The sequence below is a fragment of the Mustelus asterias genome, chromosome 1 (assembly GCF_964213995.1).
Source record: "Mustelus asterias chromosome 1, sMusAst1.hap1.1, whole genome shotgun sequence".
Lineage (NCBI taxonomy): Eukaryota > Metazoa > Chordata > Chondrichthyes > Carcharhiniformes > Triakidae > Mustelus > Mustelus asterias.
In genome coordinates, this window is record NC_135801.1 from 1,362,763 (window position 1) to 1,374,655 (window position 11,893).

The following is an 11,893-nucleotide window of genomic DNA, read 5'->3' on the forward strand; positions in this document are numbered from 1 at the left end:
GCGGCTTAGCTCCGCTCGGCTTGGCTCAGCTCTTTGCCTGGAGATTACAAACTAAACCAGGTGGGCTGCTCGACAGCTCCAGAGCCGCCCCTGAGTCCCTCAGCACCCCCTGAGCCTCCAGCATTGCCTCTGAGGTACTCACAGGAAACACTGTAGAATTACTGTGCAGGCTACAAACCTCCCTTCCACTGACAACAAGAATTCCCAGCACAGTCTGAAATATTCAAATTTCAAAAGGGAATTGGATAGATGCAGGGGGAAATATTTGCAGGGCTCTGGGAAAGAGCAGGGGAGAGAGTGAGACTAAAACTGGATAGCTCTTTCAAAGAGCTAGCACTGATACGATGGGCTGAATGGCTTCCTTCAGGGTTGTATTATTCTATAACCCTAAAAATTAATCTTTGGTGAACATAAGGTTACAAAAGAGGAGCCTGAAGATAGTAAAAGCAATGGCTAATGTGAAAATTGAAAGGTTGACGGGCCTGGAAAACTAGCCATACCTCAGATAGAATAGCCACCTGGTCCGAATGGCTTACATCCCAAGTTGCTAAACCAAGTAGGTTTGAGTTAGTTAAGAAGAGCCAGCACTGATTTGTGAAAGGCAGGTCGTGTTTAACTAATCTAATTGAATTGTTGATGAAGTAACAGAGAAGGTTATAGAAAATAAAAGCTCACAATTTTCTTCCCTAAAGGACAATTGTGAACCAGATGAGTTTTTACCAGATGGTCATCATCAGACTTTTAATTCCAGATTTTTGTTGAATTCAAATTTCACCATCTGGTGGGATTCGAACCCTCTAAACTGAGCAACCTCTCACCCTCTGATATCTTGTTGGATAACAATCAACAATCAATGCCCATTTCACCAGTGACTTGAAAATAATTTACAGGAATGAGATAGAGAATCTGGTGAACTGGTGCAACGGCAATAATCTCTCCCTCAATGCCAACAAAACGAAGGAGATGGTCATTGACTTCAGGAAGTGTAGTGGAGAACATGCTCCTGTCCACATCAATGGGGACAAAGCAGAAATGGTCGAGAGCTTCAGGTTTTTAGGTGTCCAGATCACCAACAATCTACCCTGGTCCCCCCATGCCAACACTATAGTTAAGAAAACCCACCAACGCCTCTACTTTCTCAGAAGACCTAATAAACTTGGCATGTCAGCCATGATCCTCACCAACATTTACAGATTAACCATAAAAAGCATTCTTTCTGGTTGTATCATAGCTTGGTATGGCTCCTGCTCTGTCCAAGAATGCAAGAAACTACAAAGGGTTATGAATGAAGCCCAGTCCATCACGCAAACCAGCCTCCCATCCATTGACTCTGTCTACACTTCCTGCTGCCTCTGCAAAGCAGCCAGCATAATTAAGGACCCCACGCACCCTGGACATTCCCGCTTCCACCTTCTTCCGTTGGGAAAAAGTTACTAAAGTCTGAGGTCACGTATCAATCGACTCAAGAACAGCTTCTTCCCTGCTGCCATAGACCTTTGAATGGACCTACTTTGCATTAAGTTGATCTTTCTCTACACTCTAGCAATGACTGTAACACTACATTCTGTACCCTCCTTTCCTTCTCTATGAACAGTTTGCTTTGTCTGTATAGCGTGCAAGAAACAATACTTTTCACTGGATACTAATACATGTGACAATAATAAATCAAAATCAAAATATAGTGACTGAAGGGCCAAAGGTTACATTTAGAAAGTGCAGTTGTAGAGAAATAGGAGAGTTTTTTTTAACCAGGGGCAGAAATGGAGTGATGCAAGGAAGTGATTGGAGATAACTTTACTTATGACTGACATGAATCATAGATTGGTTACAGTACAGGAGGAGGTTATTTTGTCCATCATGTCCATATCTGCTCTCTGCCACATCTTGGGTTCATGTCACACTATCGGTAACCTCCACAGCTTGCCTGGACCTGCAGAATCTCACTGGCTGTCCTGTCTGGAGACAATACACATTTCTTTAACCTGTGCCTAATGCTCTCTCCACTCACATTGTCTGTATCTTTAAGACTTGATTAGCTGTAAAGATTCGCATTCTTATCAGTATTCTGTAACTTGAGTTTGTGTCTCTGTGTGCCTTATTTGTGAGCAGATTTCCACTCCATCTGACGAAGGAGCAGTGCTCCGAAAGCTAATGGCATTTGCTACCAAATAAACCTGTTGGACTTTAACCTGGTGTTGTTAAAACTCTTACTGTGTTTACCCCAGTCCAACGCCGGCATCTCCATAGCATCACATATACACACCCAGATCCCTTTGCTCCTCCACCCCCTTATTAGTCTCTGTTCATTCTACCTCCCAAAATGAACCACTTTACATTTCTCTGCATTAAATGTCATCTGACATTTGTTCACCCATTCCACCAGTCTGTGTACGTCCACCCGAACTTTATCGCTGTCCTTTTCATGGTTCACAATATTTGCAAGTTATGTGTGATCCGTAAATGTTGTAATGGTGCCCTGAATGTCTCAGTGTAGGTCATTAATTTATATCAAGAAAAGCAGGGGTCCTAACATTAGCTCTGGGAAAGACACTGTATACCTTCCTCCAGTCCAAAAAATAGTTTCACCACTACTCTGTTTCCTGTCACTCTCCCAACTTTGTATCCATGCTGCCACTTTCCCTTTTATTCCATGGAATTTACGTGTGTTGTCAAGATTGTTATGTGACATGTTGGAAGTCCTTGTACACTGCATCAACCACACTTTCCTCATCAACCCTGCCTGTGACATCATAAAAAAACTCAAGCAAGTTAGTTAAACACCTATGAGCTGTGAGACGAGAGGTGGCAGGTTCAAGGGTTGGAGGGCTCTACATGAAGGTAGTAACTAAGGGAGGCGAGAGAACATGATACGTTGAGATGTAGGTTGAAATCACTGAGGCTGAAATGCCCTTCAGAGCAGATGCTGAAAGAGGAAAGCAGTACAAATATACCAGTGAGAATCTTTTTGGTATTTGGGCGATAGTACAGAATGATTTATGATCATTGGCAAAAGAAGCAGAAGAAGAGAAAAAAAATCACATAGTTGTAATGATGTGGAATGATTTGTGGAAGCAGATTCAATAATGATGTTCAGCAGTGAAGGATGTTCACTTCACTGAATGCTGCTCAGGCTTTCTGTTATTGAATAACTGATGCAGCAGAGTGTCCTCTACAAGGGGTCTGTGGTGCATCTGAACAGAATAAAATAAAACTCAGTTTCTCCAGCAATGAGATTGAAGAATCTTCACTGAGACCAGCAGAGTTTAACACAGAAAGTAAAAAGCAGGAAATATAAGTCAGATTCAAATGATGTACAGGAAACCAAATAATGATTGAGAAATACAGATCAGATTAAGGGATTGAAAAAGAACAAAAATACAGGAAAAAAAACATGATTTTAATATTTATTTTTAAAATTCCAAATACTAATTTTCTTCTGAAGGAACTAGTTTTAAATTTTGAATTCCATTTTGAGAACCAGGAAGATTTATTCATGGGCAAAGTTGGCAAGTCCAGCATTGTTATCTATTCCTAATTGTCCCGGATAACTTTGTACTTAGTTACTATTGTAGTGAATCATTAACTTGTTTTATAATGATCTAAGAACTTTACTTGTTAGATTCATCCACAGAACACAAGTTTCAGTGACAATGGCAGCATTTATTGTCCATCCTAAATGGAACTGGCCCCAGTCCATGCAGTGTAGGAACAGAATTTTGACCCCGTGACAGTGAACAAAGAACAATACAGCACAGGAACAGGCCCTTCGGCCCTCCAAGCCTGTGCCGCTCCCTGGTCCAAACTAGACCATTCTTTTATATCCCTCCATTCCCACTCCGTTCATGTGGCTATCTAGATAAGTCTTAAACGTTCCCAGTGTGTCCGCCTCCACCCCCTTGCCTGGCAGCGCATTCCAGGCCCCCACCACCCTCTGTGTAAAATATGTCCTTCTGATATCCGTGTTAAACCTCACCCCCCCTCACCTTGAACCTATGACCCCTCGTGAACGTCACCACCGACCTGGGAAAAAGCTTCCCACCGTTCACCCTATCTATGCCTTTCATAATTTTATACACCTCTATTAAGTCTCCCCAGTTTACCCAATCTCCCCTCATAACCCCTCCATACCAGGCAACATCCTGGTAAACCTCCTCTGTACTCTCTCTAAAGCCTCCACGTCCTTCTGGTAGTGTGGCGACCAGAACTGGACGCAGTATTCCAAATGCGGCCGAACCAACGTTCTATACATCTGCAACATCAGACCCCAACTTTTATACTCTATGCCCCGTCCTATAAAGGCAAGCATGCCATACGCCTCCTTCACCACCTTCTCCACCTGTGACGTCACCTTCAAGGATCTGTGGACTTGCACACCCAGGTCCCTCTGCGTATCTACACCCTTTATGGTTCTGCCATTTATCATATAGCTCCCCCCTACGTTAGTTCTACCAAAATGTATGACTTCGCATTTATCTGGATTGAACTCCATCTGCCATTTCTTTGCCCAAATTCCCAGCCTATCTATATCCTTCTGTAGCCTCTGACAATGTTCCTCAAGGAACATTCCTGAAGGAACAGAGCCAAGATTATGAGGATGGTGGGGTTTCCCTTCCTGCCATTCAAAGGGTTGGCAGTGAACACACGTCTGCTGATACTGGCTGCCCCACAGACATTTAACTCTCCAATGAGTGTTAATCGACTGGAGATGGGACTTCCACCCCACAGTCACCTCTCAGAGCTGCCAGCCAATCTGATTGGCCAGCTCTAGTCCCAGCAGTGCCAGAGACCGCATTGGACAGGACTGGAACTGCAAACAGTCCCCAGAGTCTAAGTCCCAGAGTCCAGAACCATGTAAGTTTTGGGGGTCTCAGGTGGGGAGAGGAAGTGAGCATCGGGAGAGGGGGGCAGTTGAGCACAGGGGGCTGGGGTGTTGGTGGAGAGGTCAGGGAGTTTAAGGGAGTTAAGGGAATGCTACCAAGGGCCAGACCTCGTGTTTGAAGAGGGTGGCACCCAATGTTGAAAGGAGATTGCTGATGGAGGAGCCAGAGAGAAACCATGGTGTTTCTCCGGTTTCTGAGACCGTTATTCCTCCCCTCGAGAATCCCGCCCCCCCCCCCCCCCCACTTTAACCCTTACCCTCACTATACATGATATTCTTCCCCCTTTCAAGATTCATCAATCAATTCCAAACAATTATTGAAATGTCCTCGTAAAATGATAACATCTATTGTTGGCATCTGGTTCCAAATATCATCGATATATAAGCAGCATGGGACATTAATATTCAGAGAGATGGTGCAAGAGGGAGGGAGTCAAATTCCTGGGACATTGGAAACCGGTTCTGGGGGAGGTGGGACTAGTACAAATCGGACGGCCTGCACCTGGGCAGGACTGGGACCAATGTCCTGGGGGAGTGTTTGCTTGTGCTGTTGGGGAGGGTTTAAACTAATGTGGCAGGGGGATGGGAACTGATGCAGGAAGTCAGAGGGAAGTAAAGTGGGAACAGAAACAAAAGGCAGTGAGGGGAAAAGTGGAAGGCTGAGAAACCAAAGACAAAAATCTAAAAGGGCCACAGTACAGAGTATAGAGACTGGAGATCTCAGTGAATGTGTCCAGTAAGGCTCAGAGAAATAAAACACAGGGAGAGTGTGCAAAACATGACTGGACAGATGGTCTGAGAAAGCAGGGCAGAGAGCAAGGGAAGTCTAGATTAAACTGCACTTATTTCAATGGAAGAGGCCTGACGGGCAAGGCAGATGAACTCAGGGCATGGATAGGTACATGGGCCTGGAGTATTATAGCTATTACTGAAACATGGCTACAAAATTGGCTTGATGACAGAAAACAGAGGATGGTTGTGGAGAATTGTTTTTAAACTGGAGGCCTGTGACCAATGATGTGCCTCAGGGATTGGTGCTGGGTCCACTCTTATTTGTCATTTATATTAATAATTTGGATCAGAGTTTAGGAGGCATGGTTAATAAGTTTGCAGATGACACAGAGATTGGAGAAGGGCGGCATGGTAGCACAGTGGTTAGTACTGCTGCTTCACAGCTCCAGGGACCTGGGTTCGATTCCCAGCTTGGGTCACTGTCTGATTGGAGTTTGCACATTCTCCTCGTGTCTGCGTGGGTTTTCTCCGGGTGCTCCGGTTTCCTCCCACAGTCCAAAGATGTGTGGGTTAGGTTGATTGGCTATGCTAAAATTGCCCCTTAGTGTCCTGAGATGCGTAGGTTAGAGGGATTAGCGGGTAAATGTGTAGGGATATAGGGGTAGGGCCTGGGTGGGATTGTGGTCGGTGCAGACTCAATGGGCCAGATGGCCTCTTTCTGCACTGAAGGGTTTCTATGATTCTATGGTGGCATAGTGGACAGTGAAGAAGGTTATCTATGGTTGCAATGGTATCTTGATCAATTGGGCCAGTGGGCTGATGAATGGCAGATGGAGTTTAATTTAGATAAATGTGAGGTGATGCATTTTGGTAGATCAAACTAGGACAGGACTTACTCAGTTAATGGTAGGTATTGGGGAGAGTTACAGAACAAAGAAATCTAGGGTACAGGTTCATAGCTCCTTGAAAGTGGAGTCACAGGTGGACAGAGTGGTGAAGAAGGCATTCGGCATGCTTGGTTTTATTGATCAGAACATTGAATACAGGAGTTGGGATGTCTTGTTGAAGTTGTATAAGGTGTTGGTAAGGCCACAGTTGGAATATTGTGTTCAGTTCTGCTCACTCAATTATAGAAAGGATATTATTAAACTATGATGTGGCAATGCCAGCATTGTACTGAGGTGGGCACAGTAAGAAGTCTCACAACACCAGGTTAAAGTCTAACAGGTTTATTTGGTATCACGAGCTTTCAGAGTGCTGCTCCTTCATCAGGCGAGTGAGTGAGTGAGACTCAGCTGATGAAGGAGCAGCACTCCGAAAGCTCGTGATACCAAATAGACCCGTTGGACTTTAATCTGCTGTTGTGAGACTTCTTACTATTATTAAACTAGAAAGAGTGCAGAAAAGATTTACTAGGATGCTACCGGGACTTGATGGATTGAGTTATAAGGAGAGGCTGGATAGATTGGGACTTTTTTCCCTGGAGAGTAGGAGGCTTAGGGGTGACCTTATAGAGGTCTATATAATAATGAGGGGCACAGATCAGCTGGATAGTCAATATCTTTTCCCAAAGGTAGGGGAGTCTAAAACTAGAGGGCATAGGTTTAAGGTGAGAGGGGAGAGATACAAAAGGGTCCAGAGGGCAATCTTTTCACTCAGAGGATGGTGAGTGTCTGGAACAAGCTGCCGGAGGCTGTAGTAAAGGCGGGTACAATTTTGTCTTTTAAAAAGCATTTAGACAATTACATGGGTAAGATGGGTATAGAGGGATATGGGCTAAATGCGAGCAATTGGGACTAGCTTAATGGCAAAAACTGGGCGGTATGGACAAGTTGGGCCGAGGGCCTGTTTCCATGTGGTAAACCTCTAGGACACGTGCACACACACAACACACACTCTTACCATTTCCAAGCAAGAACACTCTCCTGACAGTTGCTGTGTTGCTGTTGACCTTCAGACAGGTTCAGTTTTCTGGTGGGCTTTTCAAAAAAGGAAATCGGATACACAAAGCTGCCTGGAAGTTGAAAGAAGAAACGCAGCTCCACAGCAAAATGAACACTGGCCGACTGGCTTTAAAAAAATCGGTGCTCTCCGGTTGTCTGCACCCACAAGACCCAATGTTTGGCATTGTCTGCTACAAGTTGCAATCAGTGTTACTCAGTATTAGTTTCATGTTTATTATTACCACAAACTGGGACCAATAACTTTCAAACAGCTTTTGGATAAATATTTAATGTTGAAAAATCAGCGAGGCTAAAGGAAAGGGTAATGGGAGAAGTCTAACTGTGTAGCTATTTCAAAAAGCTGGCACAGGAATGTTGGGCCAAGTGGCCTCCTTCTGTGCTATATCTTTCTATGATTCAACTTGAACTCTCACATTTAATTATATTCGTATCCAAACATTTAACATTCTATTGTTCTATTCCATTGCCTTAATCTCACTTGCCAATATATTATTTCATATTTTCCTACATTGAACTGTATAGGCCACCATCCTGTCAGCCTTTCTTTGACCTCCAAATATATTTCAGATATCCTGACATAACCTTCTACCATCAGCAGATTTTCATAATGTTCCCTCAATTCCCAAGACTAGATCATTTTTAAAAATATGGTAAATAAAGGGCACAAAAACAGAAAAATGCTGGAAAATCTCAGCAGGTCAAATAAAGGCATCGCTCTGCAGGCAACCAGCCCCTAAATCTATCTGAGAAATGTCAATAAGTTGGTTATCAATTCTCCACTGGCTATGTTTCCACTGGCGATGTGGGGTGGCATGGTGGCACAATGGTTAGCACTACTGCCTCACAGCGCCAGGGACCCGGGTTCGATTCCCGGTTTGGATCACTGTCTGTGTGGACTCTGCATGTTCTGCCCCGTGTCTGTGTGGGTTTCCTCCAGGTTCTCTGGTTTCCTCCCAAAGACCGAAAGACGTACTGGTCAGGTACATTGACCTGAACAGGCGCCGGAGTGTGGCGACTAGGGGAATTTCACAGTAACTTCATTGCAGTGTTAATGTAAGCCTTACTTGTGACTAATAAATAAACTTTACTTTACTCCATTGACTGAAATTCCCACTGGAAGCTTGGTCCAATCCAATCCAATTTGGAAACCTGTTCCAGTCATATCGACAGTGCTTCCAAAAATCCCACCAGGTTCAACCTGCCTTTCATCACCCAGTATTGATGGGCCTCTCGGTGACAGAGATTTTATATAAAACACCCCAGACCCTAAACCCCAGGGAGAGAGACCCTAAACCCGGGGAGGGAGACCCTAAACCCCGGGGGGGGGGGGGGGGGGAGACCCTAAACATAAGAACTAGGAGCAGGAGTAGGCCATCTGGCCCCTCGAGCCTGCTCCGCCATTCAATAAGATCATGGCTGATCTTTTCGTGGACTCAGGACTTACCCGCCCGCTCACCATAACCCTTAATTCCTTTACTGTTCAAAAATGTATCTATCCTTGCCTTAAAAACATTCAATGAGGTAGCCTCAACTGCTTCACTGGGCAGGGAATTCCACAGATTCACAACTCTTTGTGTGAAGAAGTTCCTCCTCAACTCAGTCCTAAATCTGCATCCCCTTATTTTGAGGCTATGCCCCCTAGTTCGAGTTGCACCCGCCAGTGGAAACAACTTCCCTGCTTCTATCTTATCTATTCCCTTCATAATCGTATGTGTTTCTATAAGATCTCCCCTCATTCTTCTGAATTCCAATAAGTATAGCCCCAGTCTACTAAGACTCTCCTCATAAGCCAACCCTCTCAACTCTGGAATCAACCAAGTGAATCTCCTCTGCACCCCTTCCAGTGCCAGTGTATCCTTTCTCAAGTAAAGAGACCAAAACTGTACACAGTACTCCAGGTGTGGCCTCACCAGCACCTTATACAGCTGCAACATAATCTCGCTGTTTTTAAACTCCATCCCTCTAGCAATGAAGGACAAAATTCCATTTGCCTTCTTAATTACCTGCTGCACCTACAAACCAACTCCTTGTGATTCTTGCATAAGGACACCCAGGTCCCTCTGCACAGCAGCATGCTGCAATTTTTTACCATTTAAATAATAGTCCATTTTGATGTTCTTCCTACCAAACTGGATGACCTCACATTTACCAACATTGTACTCCATCTGCCAGACCCTCGTCCACTCAGACTATCTATATCCCTTTGCAGACTTTCAGCATCCTCTGCACTTTGCTCTGCCACTCATCTTAGTGTCATCTGCGAATTTTGACACACTACATTTGGTCTCTAACTCTAAATCATCTATGTAAATCGTAAATAATTGCGGTCCCAAAACTGATCCCGGGGCACACCATTAGTCACTGATCGCCAACCAGAGAAACACCCATTTACCCCCACTCTTTGCTTTCTGTTAGTTAACCTATCCTCTGTCATGCTAATACATTACCCGTAACACTGTGCACCTTTATCTTATGTAGCAGTCTTTGATGCGGCACCTTGTCAAATGCCTTCTGGAAATCCAGATACACCACATCCACAGGTTCCCCATTGTCCACTGCACATGTAATGTTCTCAAAGAATTTCACCAAATTAGCCAAACATGATGTGCCCTTCATGAACCCATACTGTGTCTTAACAATGGGACAATTTATATCCAGCTGTCTCGCTATTTCTTCCTTGATGATAGAGTCAAGCATTTTCCCTACTACAGAAGTTAAGCTAACCGGCCTATAGTTACCTGCCTTTTGCCTACCTCCTTTCTTTAAACAATGGCGTCACATTTGCTGTTTTCCAATCTACAGGAACCACCCCAGAGTCCAGCAAATTTTGGTAAATTACCACTAGTGAATTTGCTATTTCTCCCGCCATCTCTTTCAGTACCCTGGGATGCATTCCATCAGGACCAGGAGACTTGTCTACCTTTAGCCCCATTAACTTGCCCAACACTACCTCTTTCGTGATATAGTTTCTAGGTCCTCACCTGCCATAGCCTTCCTATCATCAATTTTTGACATGTTATTTGTGAAGACTGACACAAAATACCTATAAACCCAGGGGACAGAGAGAGAGAGACCCTAAACCCTGGGGAGAGAGAGACCCTAAACCCTGGGGAGAGACCCTAAACCCTGGGGAGAGAGAGAGACCCTAAACCCTGGGGACAGAGAGAGACCCTAAACCCTGGGGAGAGAGAGACCCTAAACCCTGGGGAGAGAGAGAGACCCTAAACCCTGGGGACAGAGAGAGACCCTAAACCCTGGGGAGAGAGAGAGACCCTAAACCCTGGGGACAGAGAGAGACCCTAAACCCTGGGGAGAGAGAGAGACCCTAAACCCTGGGGAGAGAGAGAGACCCTAAACCCTGGGGACAGAGAGAGACCCTAAACCCTGGGGAGAGAGAGAGACCCTAAACCCTGGGGACAGAGAGAGACCCTAAACCCTGGGGAGAGAGAGACCCTAAACCCTGGGGAGAGACCCTAAACCCTGGGGAGAGAGAGAGACCCTAAACCCTGGGGAGAGAGAGACCCTAAACCCTGGGGACAGAGAGAGACCCTAAACCCTGGGGAGAGAGAGACCCTAAACCCTGGGGAGAGAGAGAGACCCTAAACCCTGGGGACAGAGAGAGACCCTAAACCCTGGGGAGAGACCCTAAACCCTGGGGACAGAGAGAGACCCTAAACCCTGGGGACAGAGAGAGACCCTAAACCCTGGGGAGAGAGAGAGACCCTAAACCCTGGGGACAGAGAGAGACCCTAAACCCTGGGGAGAGAGAGACCCTAAACCCTGGGGAGAGACCCTAAACCCTGGGGAGAGAGAGAGACCCTAAACCCTGGGGAGAGAGAGACCCTAAACCCTGGGGACAGAGAGAGACCCTAAACCCTGGGGAGAGAGAGACCCTAAACCCTGGGGAGAGAGAGAGACCCTAAACCCTGGGGACAGAGAGAGACCCTAAACCCTGGGGAGAGACCCTAAACCCTGGGGAGAGAGAGAGACCCTAAACCCTGGGGAGAGAGAGACCCTAAACCCTGGGGACAGAGAGAGACCCTAAACCCTGGGGAGAGAGAGACCCTAAACCCTGGGGAGAGAGAGACCCTAAACCCTGGGGAGAGAGAGAGACCCTAAACCCTGGGGAGAGAGAGACCCTAAACCTCTGGGAGTGAGGCCCGAAAGCCGCTGTCAGGTCCTCCCTGTGGTCAAGGCCACTGTTGCCATGGTAACAGATGGAAGGGCGGGGCCTGCCCGAGCAGCCGTTGCCCGGGTAACGGCGGGCGTGGGCCGGGCATGACCGACGGAGCCGATGGCCATTGGGCGCAGGCGCGGC